This window comes from Protopterus annectens, chromosome 4.part0 (genome assembly GCF_019279795.1).
Source record: "Protopterus annectens isolate FY-2018-M chromosome 4.part0, PAN1.0, whole genome shotgun sequence".
In the NCBI taxonomy this organism is placed as follows: domain Eukaryota; kingdom Metazoa; phylum Chordata; order Ceratodontiformes; family Protopteridae; genus Protopterus; species Protopterus annectens.
In genome coordinates, this window is record NC_056733.1 from 29,731,438 (window position 1) to 29,743,608 (window position 12,171).

Sequence of the window (12,171 nt, forward strand, 5' to 3'; positions counted from 1 at the left end):
AAAAATACCCATTTTTAAAGGTACAAAACAAGGATGTCCACTTTCTCCACTATTATTCACTTTAGTAATGGAGCCTTGGGCTAATTTGATCAGAAACAGTACTGACATAGTGGGTTTTGAAATAGATGAAAATACAACATCCAAAATTCAACTTTTTGCAGATGATGTTCTAATTACATCAGCAGGATCTAATTCTTCTATGCAGTCTCTATTTGATAAAATGATGAATTTTAAAAGTATTTCTGGTTTAATATTCAATGAAGAAAAAACTAAAATACTACCTATATATACACGAAAAAATATTCTCATTAGTGATTTTACTAAATATGTACCCAATTCAGGTCAGATAACTTATTTAGGTATAATACTATCTAAAGATATTAAATCTATTATATATAATAATTATAATACCTGTTTCCTTAATATACAAAATATTTTTAATACCTGGAATAATATGTTTTTTACTATGGAGGAGAGACTTACAATTATTAAAATGATAATATTCCCCAAGATTTTATACTTAATACAATCAATAATACTTCCACCTACAAAAATAATTATCAAGAAACTGAATACACTAATGTTAAATTTCCTATGGGCACCTAATAGACCTAGGATTGCATTAAAGAAACATACTAATAGCTGGTCTCAAGGGGGTATTTCTTTTCCAGACTTTAATTTATAGACTATCTCTTCTATTGTAAAAGTTATTACTTTATTAATAGATCAGTCATATGTCAAAATGGAAAGATTATTGGGAGCTAATTAGTATGCACTTCATGAAAATCTCCTTAACACATAAAAATATGATTGTAAGTAACTCCATGTTATGGTTACTAAAGGAATTTTGTACTTCACCTATTACACCTAAACATATGGTTTGTTACCCATTAAATATTATTATTAGCTATCGTAACTTTATATTCATGCACCCTAAGTATAGGGAATGGAATTTTATTATATTCCCTATAATGTATACTCAGGGTATGCTTTTGTCATCTACTTCTGAAGGAACTCATTTAGCTATAGATAATGATCTAAATTACTGGTATCAGTTGATATCTGATAATAAAGTTAAAAATCTAGATTTCTTAAAACAAGAATTTGATCTAAGAGAAACTTGTTGGTTAGAGGTTCAGACCTTTAGACAACATCTCATTAATAAAATAGATCTAATGTCTATAACAGTTAAAGAATCTATTCCAACACTGATTGATTACTTGATATTAAATTTACAACATAAAGTTTCTGATAAAGGTAAACTTTCATACATACATAAAATTATCAGACAAGAAACTTTTTACAGTGTAGATACATACTGGAATTATTTCACTTCTATTAATGGGGACCCACCAAATCAACAAGATAAACAATATATATTGGAATCTGCCTATAGAACTACGTCTTCCATTGTCTGGAGACTTTATACATGGAAATTTTTACATAGATCTTTTTATACACCTTTGATGATGAATAAAATAAATAATAAAGATAATCTATGTAAGAGATGTAATGTAGAAATTAATACTGACTGGGCTCATATGTTTTATGACTGTATAAAATTGAAAGAATACTGGAAGTCAATTAATGAATTTTTGCAGGCTCTTTTTACAGATAATTTCATTATTTCTAAATCTCTTATATTATTCAACACACCTGTACCTCAAAGTGTTAAAAAGGTTAAGCTTCCCTTGTTATGGTCTATTCTAGCAGTGGCTAGGAAAATAATAACCAGAAATTGGATTTCAGATACACCTCCTCCGTTCAATGAATTTAAAAATGTTATGAATATAGTGTGCCATATGGAAATGAACACAATTAGGTCAAGAACAACTAGAAAAACATCTTATTATATTGTATGGGATAATTTACAAAATTTGTTAAAAAAATCCTAATTTCAATAGCATGGTATTTTAGTTTAATTAATTGATCTGATTGTAGTGGATGTCTTTGTAAATACTTTAGTTGTTTTGTTGAATGTTATAATCATATCTATTTTTAATTACTTGTATAAAATTGTTATGATATTTCTCTTGTATGTTAAAACAATAAACCTGTTTTGAAAAAAAGAAAATATGAAGTCATTTTTGTTAGTTACATTAGACCCAAACTTGAGTATGGAATAACAATATGGAAGCGTTATAAGAAAACAAGCATGAGTAAACTGGAAAGAGTACAGCAGAAATAAATCAGGGGTATCCATGGATGTGAAAATGTAAGTTATTATGAAAGACTAAAATAGCTGAACTTGTATAGTGCCTCTTAGACATATTTTAGAGGAGATCTTATTCAGGTATATAGGGTATTTAGAAGCAACTAACTCTGGGAATGTTTGGGTTTATCAAAAAGTAGTAGAGAGGGGGGCATGGCCAGTATGGTGAGCATATAACAGCACAAATCTTTTGCTCTGCCTTTAAATACTTTTTCTGACAGGATTTTGTCAAGAACCTCTAACAAATTGCTTTCTATAGATTCTTAGATTGTTCTGATATAGGAGGTTGGAAGAATTCTTGCCTAAAACCTTAATTTTAGAAATTTTCCTGTCAGAAGTCATATAGACTGTTTCAACTATGAGTCACTCGAGGACTTCTCTTCAAGACAATTCTATGAAGAAGGAATTACAGACAATTTTTCCAGTATTCAGGATAATTTGGAGCATATAATGGACAATATGAAAAAAGATAGTAAAAAACAAATAGAAGTTCTATAGAAATTATCCCAAAGCACTCAGATCAAATTACAGCAATAGAAGAATCTGTCAATGAGCTGGACAGAAGACAAACCGAAAATGAGAATCAAACTGATTTTCTTCTAAAACAAAATAATATACTATTAGCGAAAGTAGAAGACTTGGAGAGCCGCCCAAGAAGAAATAATATAAGGATTGATGGGATACCAGAAAAAATGGAAGGTAACAACTTGATTCAGTTTTTAAATGACTGGCTCCCCAAAGCTCTGAATCTGTCTGACTGTTTATCATTTGGCATAGAAAGAGCCACAGATCAGTCTCAGATATTTCTACATCAAAATAATCCTTCAGCCTCAATATCCATTATTGTGAAATTTCTGTCAAAACAAGATAAGGACTTAATCCTCAGAGCTGCTTGGTCGGGAACTCCAATCCAGATAAATGAGAAAAATATTAGATTTGATAATGATTGCACCACTTCACTGACGACAAAAAGAAAAACATTTGTTTTCCTTATTAAAAACTTGAAGAAAGTTGGCATTAAGGCACAACTCATTTCTCCAGCTAGAAGTATAATTACATATTCAGAAGGTCAAATAATTTTTAATTCTCCTGAAGAAACTATGGACTTTGTCAAAAACAAAAAACTTCTAGATAAAATAGAAGATATGGAGATATCCTTATCCAGTCTTAAAAGACAAGCTATTGGAAATACCTCAAATACTACAGAAAAAAAGTAATAAAAAACAAGGGACAAATAATATTCCTGAAGTCTTGAACTATGGCATGCTGTCATAAAGATGCATTGTAACATATAAAGACTACTAAAGGGTAAGTTGTTTCTTCCTTATATATATATATATATATATATATATATATATATATATATATATATACCTTATTACTTTCTGTCTAACTAAATGTTTCATATATGACTCAAAAGATACTGTAGACCTAAATTTTCACTTTCCTTAATGCTATAATTTCATATATAGTAAAGTCTATACTTTTCAATATTATATTTTGTGTATACTGGAGTTTGTAAAAGTAATGGTGACATGTTCTTGTAGATCTCTGCTCAAGATGATGGCTATTTGGTGATTTTGACTATCTTATTGAACAATACAGTGCACCGGGAAGCTATATGTTGATCTATGTAGCTGGAAATCGATGTGGGGCATAAAAAGGTAAAAACAGAGCTGTCAAGTATCTGGCAATCATATTACTGCTCATTGAATAGTTTTTTTTTGATGTTCTGGGTATATTAGACTGATTTTGAGAAAAATGGTCTTTCTTGGTGTGTATGGGGGTTCCCTACGTTATACCGACAGCTCAGAAGATTGACACTCAAAACACTGATGCCAGAAGAATTAAACCTCAGAAACACGAAAGTTCACATGCCCGACACTTAACAAAACAAAACGTTCACTGTTACACACAAGACACACACACAACACAAGCACACCAACAACCTAAAAACCTACACTACACCTTACACAAAACTATCTATGCACTAACCTTAACCCAAACCCTAACCCTAAGGTCCCTAACTATCACACACTCACCTTACCCGCACCCTATCCCTAAGTTCCTCACTATCGCACACTTACTTTACCCGCACCCTAACCCTAAGTCCCTCACTATCACACACTTAACTTACCCGCACACTAACTCTAAGTCCCTCACTATCGCACACTTACCAGGTCATGCTCACAAGTTACCCCTGTCTGTGTTTTCACTGTCAGGATTACGACTTGTCAGTCACCTGCTTCGGCATTCTTCTGGCGTCAGTGTTTTGAGTGTCGATCTTCCGTGCTGTCAGCCTAATGTAGGGAACCCATGTATGGATGTTGCGTCTGGTTTCCCTGGTGGGAGTAAGTGATGGGGGGGGGGTTTATTGATGGATAAATATTATTTTAAATAGTTAGCAATGTACAACAAATATTAATAACTTTTCTGTTTCATTCTCACTGCTTTGTACCTTGTTGTGTAAAACGTCTTTTCTTCAGGCACAAGATGTTCCTCTTTGTGGTTGTGCCATTTAAACTTCCCACTGGAACCGTTATGTTGTCTTTCTTAACTGCATGAGCCCTCCTATCAAAGATATTAAAGAAAGTTTAGGGAAAAAAAGAAGATGCTCACCACGAAAATGCAGACATTTCTATAAGAAGCCGTAAGCTTTAACCTTGCTGCACTTCCTGCTAAAGCTTTCTCAGAGAATGACAGTGTATTGGAAAAGTGACTGAAAACAAATTATAACAGCAAAGAAGTATTACTCGACATGAGCATCAACTTTGTGATAATAATTTAATTTTGGAGTCACAAAGGCATCTATTTAATGTATTTAAACAACAATATAACAAATCATAGAAATAAGGACAAAGGAAATAAAATAAGAAAGAGGGGAGAACCCTTTCAAAGCTGAAAGTAAGAACTACATAAAAATAAAAGACCCTACAAGTGGCAAATAGTGAGTATGATCCCTTGCTTATGCGAGTAGCCAGATTGACATTGTAATTACAGTAGGGTTCGAACATATTTATCTAATATATCTACATATGACCTTAGATATGATGGAATAGCTATATTATGCTTCTGTTTAAATTTTTCTTTCTATATATGGTTTTCAGTCTGAATGTACACTTTATTAGCAAGATGTTCTTCGCAGTTTTTAACATAAGTATAACTTTGTGATCTTGATTATTCTCTGTGCTGATGCAAATGTACTGGCCCAAATTATATGTATTGACCTTTTAGCATGTACAACTGGTATTCTAAGATAAACAATGCTGATATTTGGTTTAATGCCCAACATTTTCTTTGCTGAAAACAAATTTAAACATGTAGTCTATCTGATATATACATTTCTTTGTTATATCTATATACTCACAGATATGTACATTGGCTTGTAGAATAATGATTTAATAGAGGTGGATATCTGATCAACATTTCTCTCTTTTGGAAAGAATCTTGGTCTAACTTTGTCCACCTCTATGTATTTAAATAAAAAAATGTTAATATATTGAAAAGTAGGACAGATAGGTATAAGACTATTTAAAATATGTATCCTTTCCTTTGATGTTATAAAATTACTATTTAATTATTAACTGTATTTCTTACATCTTACATAATGTGATTAGTTTTCTATCTGTGCTTACTACAGACTAACATTCCTTTATGATGCCACGGTGGTACGGCGGTAGCGTTGTTACCTCACAGCAAGAGGTTCTCCCATTCGATTCTCGGCTTGGCTTGGGACTGCCTTCTGTGTGGAGTCTGCATGTCCTCCCTGCGGTTGGGTAGCGTTCGAAAGACATGTGTGCATAAATGGGCGTGCGTTCGTTGAAGGCTGGGTGCTGAGCTGGCTCCTCGGCATTTTGTAAAAAATCTACTGCCAATCATTAGTGGACAGGAGTTTGATGTGGCGACTCCTTACTGGGAAAAAGCTGAAAGACAAACAGCAACAACAACAACAACAGACTAACATTCCTTTGCTTTATAAAATATGTCACATTAGTATAATTTGCTCTAAATCAATGCATCAAGTTCTACTGGTTTGCCATTTAGCAGTTTACAGTGTGGTACTTTCCCACAAGGTCAATATTTCATAACCTAAGAATTTACATTAGTATGAATTATTTATGAGCAGCAGAAGCAACTACATGACAGAGTACTCCAGTTACCACACAATGACTCTTTCCAGATATGCATACATACATACATATACACACACGCACACTTACACACACACACACGCACACACACACACACACATACATATATGCACGCATACACACAAAACAAACATTTATGCACTGACAGACAAGGTTTTATTCACACAACAACTCACAGACAGCATGCATGATGCACTCAGTGCACATATACCCATGACTTACCTACATTAACAGTATGAACAGAATGAAATTGCTCTGCTTCATTCCATTTAGGCCTCCATCACTGAAAAGTATCGATGTACATAGTAAATTTGCAACATATAGTAAGCCTTTGGAGTCTTGGTCATGTACAGTGCCTCCACAGTTTGGTAATACACAAAATCCATGCTTTTCAGATTTCTTATCAGGGCAATGTTCTGAAAAGCATATTTATATAGACCTTATTCATACACTAATATATCAATATGCAACAGTATGACTCTTTTTGTCTGGGAATGCACAATAGTGTTTAAAGGCTATATTGGGGAGTGATGAATTGGAATAGGCTTGTAAGGATATATATGCTATCGTATGTCTGCTTCATAGGTCATATATGAATAGTATTTCTTATGTCAACCTTTTATGTATATTGTATTTACTTGCTCTGAGTCATAATTTTTCAATTATACATATCTGTGTTAATGGGGGGTACTATGAAACTAAATGCATAACCTGATTGTTTCACATCAGTGATGATGGGGATAGCATGAATAAAAAAATAACCTGACTGAGTCACAACAGCGATGTTGGGGGCTATATTCATCCTAAATAAGTAACCTGATTGGTCTACTTATAAGTCATGTTTTGATTATTTGTAAATGTAAGAAGTATATTTATGTACTGCTTTTACACATATACCTTGAGGAAATACATGTTTTTTATATATGAATGAGTATTGCTACTGCAGTATGTTAATTTTATTAATTATTTCTCTTGAGTTTACTTAGCCACTTTTTCTCTGTATTAGTTGAAATTAGATCTTGTCTGATAATAACAAAATATTAAGAGACTAGGTAATTTAGCACTCTGAACACCTACCTTGAGATTTTAGGTGACAAAATAATTATTTTATATCAGGAAAATGTTACCGTGAAACTTAATTAATCTATGCTGGTAATATTTTAGTTTTTACAACTAAACAAATGGCTAGACGCAATATTATAACAGCTATGTTCAAAAGTAAATTGGTCGATTTAGTGAGCAGTACATTAGATAATATTAAGAAATACATTGTTTTGAATGTGAAAATGTGTTTTTTTTTCCTGTCGCTACTTTTATTATAATTTATATACCTATAAGAAAAAAACACAGATTAAAAGGAAAGAAGAAAAAATAAGAAGGGAAATGGAAGGGAAAGCTGAAGGTAAAGAAAAAAGGTAGGAAGGGGAAAGAGAAAGAAAAAAGAAAAACTAAAGAAAGGAAAAAGAAAAATTGGGGAAAAAAGAAAAAGAGGAAAGGGAAAGAAAGGAAGGGAGATAAAGACTTTGTAGATAAATATGACTTAATGTCTTTAAGTGAAAGGTAGATTTTTATCTAAAAATAAGGCATCCTTTTGAAAGGATATAATTGTATTTAACTCTCAGAATATATTAAAATCTTTGGTGGATATATCTTTACATAAATTGTTGTCTTGATAAATTGTAGATTGTAAATATGCAAGCTCTGAAATATCTTTACATACTGTTTAATACTTTTGTTTAATTTAGAAATATTGATAAGTCATATGATCTAGATAAAACCTTAATTGCATTTATTGACATTTTAATCTACCTAGTGATTAAATTTATGCTATGAAATGCATTATACAATGATTGAAATATAGCATAATCCTTTAATGTTTTATAAAGAGAAGTATAGATTATATCACATGAATAAATAACTAACAAAAGGTAGAAGCATTAGAAAGTGTAGAAATAGAAGACAATGGATGATAGAGGGTGGGTTTGATGATTATATCATCAAAGCTGGAATTAAAAATTTCATGTTATATTTTGTAAATAGTTATATAATTTTTTGGATGGGTCCATAACACAACATTTGGTTTTGGAATATTGCATTCAAATGGATACATATAGATGAATATCTTTAAATGTAAATTGTCTTAATAACCCTAATAAGAGAGGAATTGTAAATAAATATTTAAAAAATAAACAAGAAACACACTTAATAAAAGAAGATATTGATAGGCTATGCTTCAAAAACTATTATATTCTAATGGAATCACACATTCATGCTAAAAGAAGAGGTAATATGATTTTATGGAGAAAATCTTTACCACTTCCTAAGATAATTGAAATACATTCAGATAAAAATGGTATGATGAGTCTTGTGATCATAGAAATTAACAAAAAATATGTCACACTAGTAAACAATTAATGGATACCTGGCATTGGTGCAAAAGTAGCAAATAAATACCTAGACCTAATCACTTTATCATCAAAGGGAGATAGAATAATTGCAGGTGATTTTAATTGTATTCTATCTCAAAATGATACTACTAAAGATAAAAAACATGTATCTCAGCATCAGCAAACAAATTAAATAGTTATATCGATGCTATAAATTTAACAGATATTTATGATCTAAGAGGTTTGAACTCTTTAAATTACACACATTTCTCATATAGATTTGGGGCACAAACAGTTATAGATAAAGTATATGCATCTGATAGAATATTCTCCAAATTACAAGAAGTTTCAATAATTGCATGTCCATTGTCAGATCACAATGCTATTGTTTTTAATACTGGTATTAAACCAAACAATATTATATTGTGGCAAAGGATCCAAGCCTATATAGTTAAAATAAATGGTTTTAAGGATTGCCTATTAAAGGAAATGAATATTTTCTTAGAAAACAATGACAATAAAGACCCCCCTAAAGTTATTATCTGGGATGCATTAAAGGCATATCTGTATGGAAGAGTTAAAAATCTGAATAAAAGAAAAGAATGGGATAAAGAACTTTTAGACTTAGAAATGAGAATAAATAATTTGAAACATACCCTTAAACAAAATGTTATAAGCCAAACCCCTGAACTAAAACAGCTGAATTTAAAATATGTTGAAATAAAGAATCACAAAATAACAATAAACCTAGAGAGACTTAAAATGCAATCATATTCAGTGAATTCAAAAAGTTTACATAGATTAGTTGTCAAGTCAAAAGGAATGGAAGACATAAACTATAATAAAGAGATTACATATATGATTGGGAAAAAATCAAAGACAGCAACAGATATAAAGGAAATTTTATAAACTTTTAGAAAACATTATGAAGAAATCAATATCGCTGATTCCACTTTAATTAATCCTGAGTTGAGAGAACATTTTCTTAAAGAAAATGTGAAAAAGAAGTTGACAATGGAACAAAATATTATATTAAACAAAACAATAACATTTACAGAACTAAAAGATCAAATTAAAAATATCAAAAATAACAGACCTCCAGATTTAGATGGAATAATCCCAGAAATATACAAATTATTCCTAGAAAATACTGTGAGAATTTTATTAGATGCCTTTGAAGACTTTAGAAACAACTTAAATAACTTTCTATCATGGAAATATGCTATTATTTCTCCCATATTAAAACAAGATAAAAACCCAAACCAATGCTCATTGTATCGTCCCATCTCTCTACTAAATGTGGACTATAAATTTTGATGTCTATTTTTGCAAAAAGGTTAAGCCACATATTATCAAGTCTAATGCATGAAGATCAAACAGGTTTTATTTCACATGGGAAAATTCATGATAAAGTTAGACTTTTTTCTTTAACTGATCTTGTAAATAAGAAGAAAAAAGAGCTTTCAATCATTGGTTTAGACATAGACAAAGCATTCAGTTCTATACACTGGTCTTATTTCTTTGTAGTTCTCAAGGAATGTAATTTCTCACCTGATTTTATTAACTTAATATGTAGACTTAAATATTCCTCAGGTTGGAAAAGCATTCAGAAATCAGTATTATATTTAAACTTCACTTCAAAAAGAGAAAATTCTTTCTTTCCAGATATAGATAGAATATACTTGATATTAAAAAAAATAATATATAATCTTCAAAAAACTTAAATCTTATGCCATTTATTAATTATATTTTAAACAAATAAAATAATGCTTAGTAATCACTTAATGAAAACTGCATGCCATTAATGCTCCCAATAGGCTGCATAAACATATGTCTAGACTCAATTAATTTAAATAAAATAAAAGAAATGGAAAACAATGGTTTAAAATATTGGTATCAATTTTTGAATAATGACAAGATATATTACTTGGAAATTCTTATAGCTAGATGTAATATAAAACAGGATCATTGGCTTAATATGCAAATGTTTAGAGAATTTCTCATAAGAGAATTAATGTTAAACTCTAACAACTATATTAACATTTTCTAAAACAATAACCTTATTTTTTGGAATAAATTTAGATAGAAATACTAAGAGCACTTCCTTATCCATATTTTATAAAGCCTTGAGAGCTGATGCCTACATGCCGGAAGATTAATTTTGGAATTACTCAACTAAATTAAATAAAGAAATGTTTTCTGAAGCCAATAAGTCCATAATACTAAAATCTATAAGTAACTCATCATCATCCCTTTATTGGAAAATTTTTACTTGGAAATTTCTACATAGATGTTTCCTAGCTCCACATAAAATTGGGATAATGTATAAAAAATATATCACTAAATGTTGGAGATGTAATGAAATACTAGAAGCAGATTGGTCACATATGTTCCTAAATTGTAAAATAGTCTCTCCTTTCTGGTATAAATGTAAGGACTATTAAAGCATTGTGGCCGGATAACTGTGAAATAACAGATTCATTAATAGTATTTAATGAACAATACCAGTTTCGATACCAAAAATACAAATTCATTTTCGTTAGTTACATTTTGCTATTGCAAGAAAAGTTGCTATAATAAACTGAAAATGCTAAAAACTCCTCTCATTTTCTGACTTTCTAGACTTAACAAAAGTTGTATGTAATAGGGAATTACAACCTGCTTATAACAGAGCACTTAATGTTACTCAAAAATTGTCATGGTTAAAATTGAAAGGTTTATTGGAAAAATATTAATTGTGAAGAGAAATTTGTATTTGTCATGGACCTTGTATATAGTTTTGTTGTTTGTGTCTTTGTTTATTTCTTTTTGAACTGTATCATCATTGTATATACATGCATTGTATATTTCATGGTTATACTAAAAATCTACTAAAAAAAGTAGTAGAGAATCATCAGGCAACCTATATAGAAAATTATATAGGAATGAGAAGTGTACTAACTGGTTCTCTGAGAGAGCAGCTGATGCATGGAACAGACTACCAAATTACATAAAAGCAAGTACCAGTTTAGATATTTTTAAGAACAGCCTGGACACTTACTATAAGAACAAGTGCTTTGGTATATTGGCAAGGTAGAAGGGCATTATGGCCTGTACTTTAAATATTTGTGTGTGTGTGTGTGTGTGTGTGTGTGTGTGTGTGTGTGTGTGTTTTACACACACACACACACACACACACACACACACACACGCACATATGGTAAAATGATATTGTAACATAGATCCACATATCCATGTTCATATCTCTAATATATATAAATGTATATATATATATATATATATATATAGAGAGAGAGAGGTATTATGGGTTTCAGTCTTACCCACATATCAAAGGGTACAGGGATCTTGCTCTAAGGCAAAAAAATGCTTTTCTGTTTTACAACCCTGAGAGCATCACTGCTTTGAAAAATTACCTCCAAAG

The 12,171-nt window shown here is 30.7% G+C and overlaps 1 pseudogene; it reads left to right on the forward strand.

Annotated features, from left to right (window-relative positions):
• Positions 1-11,849: 11,849 nt before the first annotated feature.
• Positions 11,850-11,971, forward strand: LOC122800603 (annotated as a pseudogene).
• Positions 11,972-12,171: the final 200 nt, after the last annotated feature.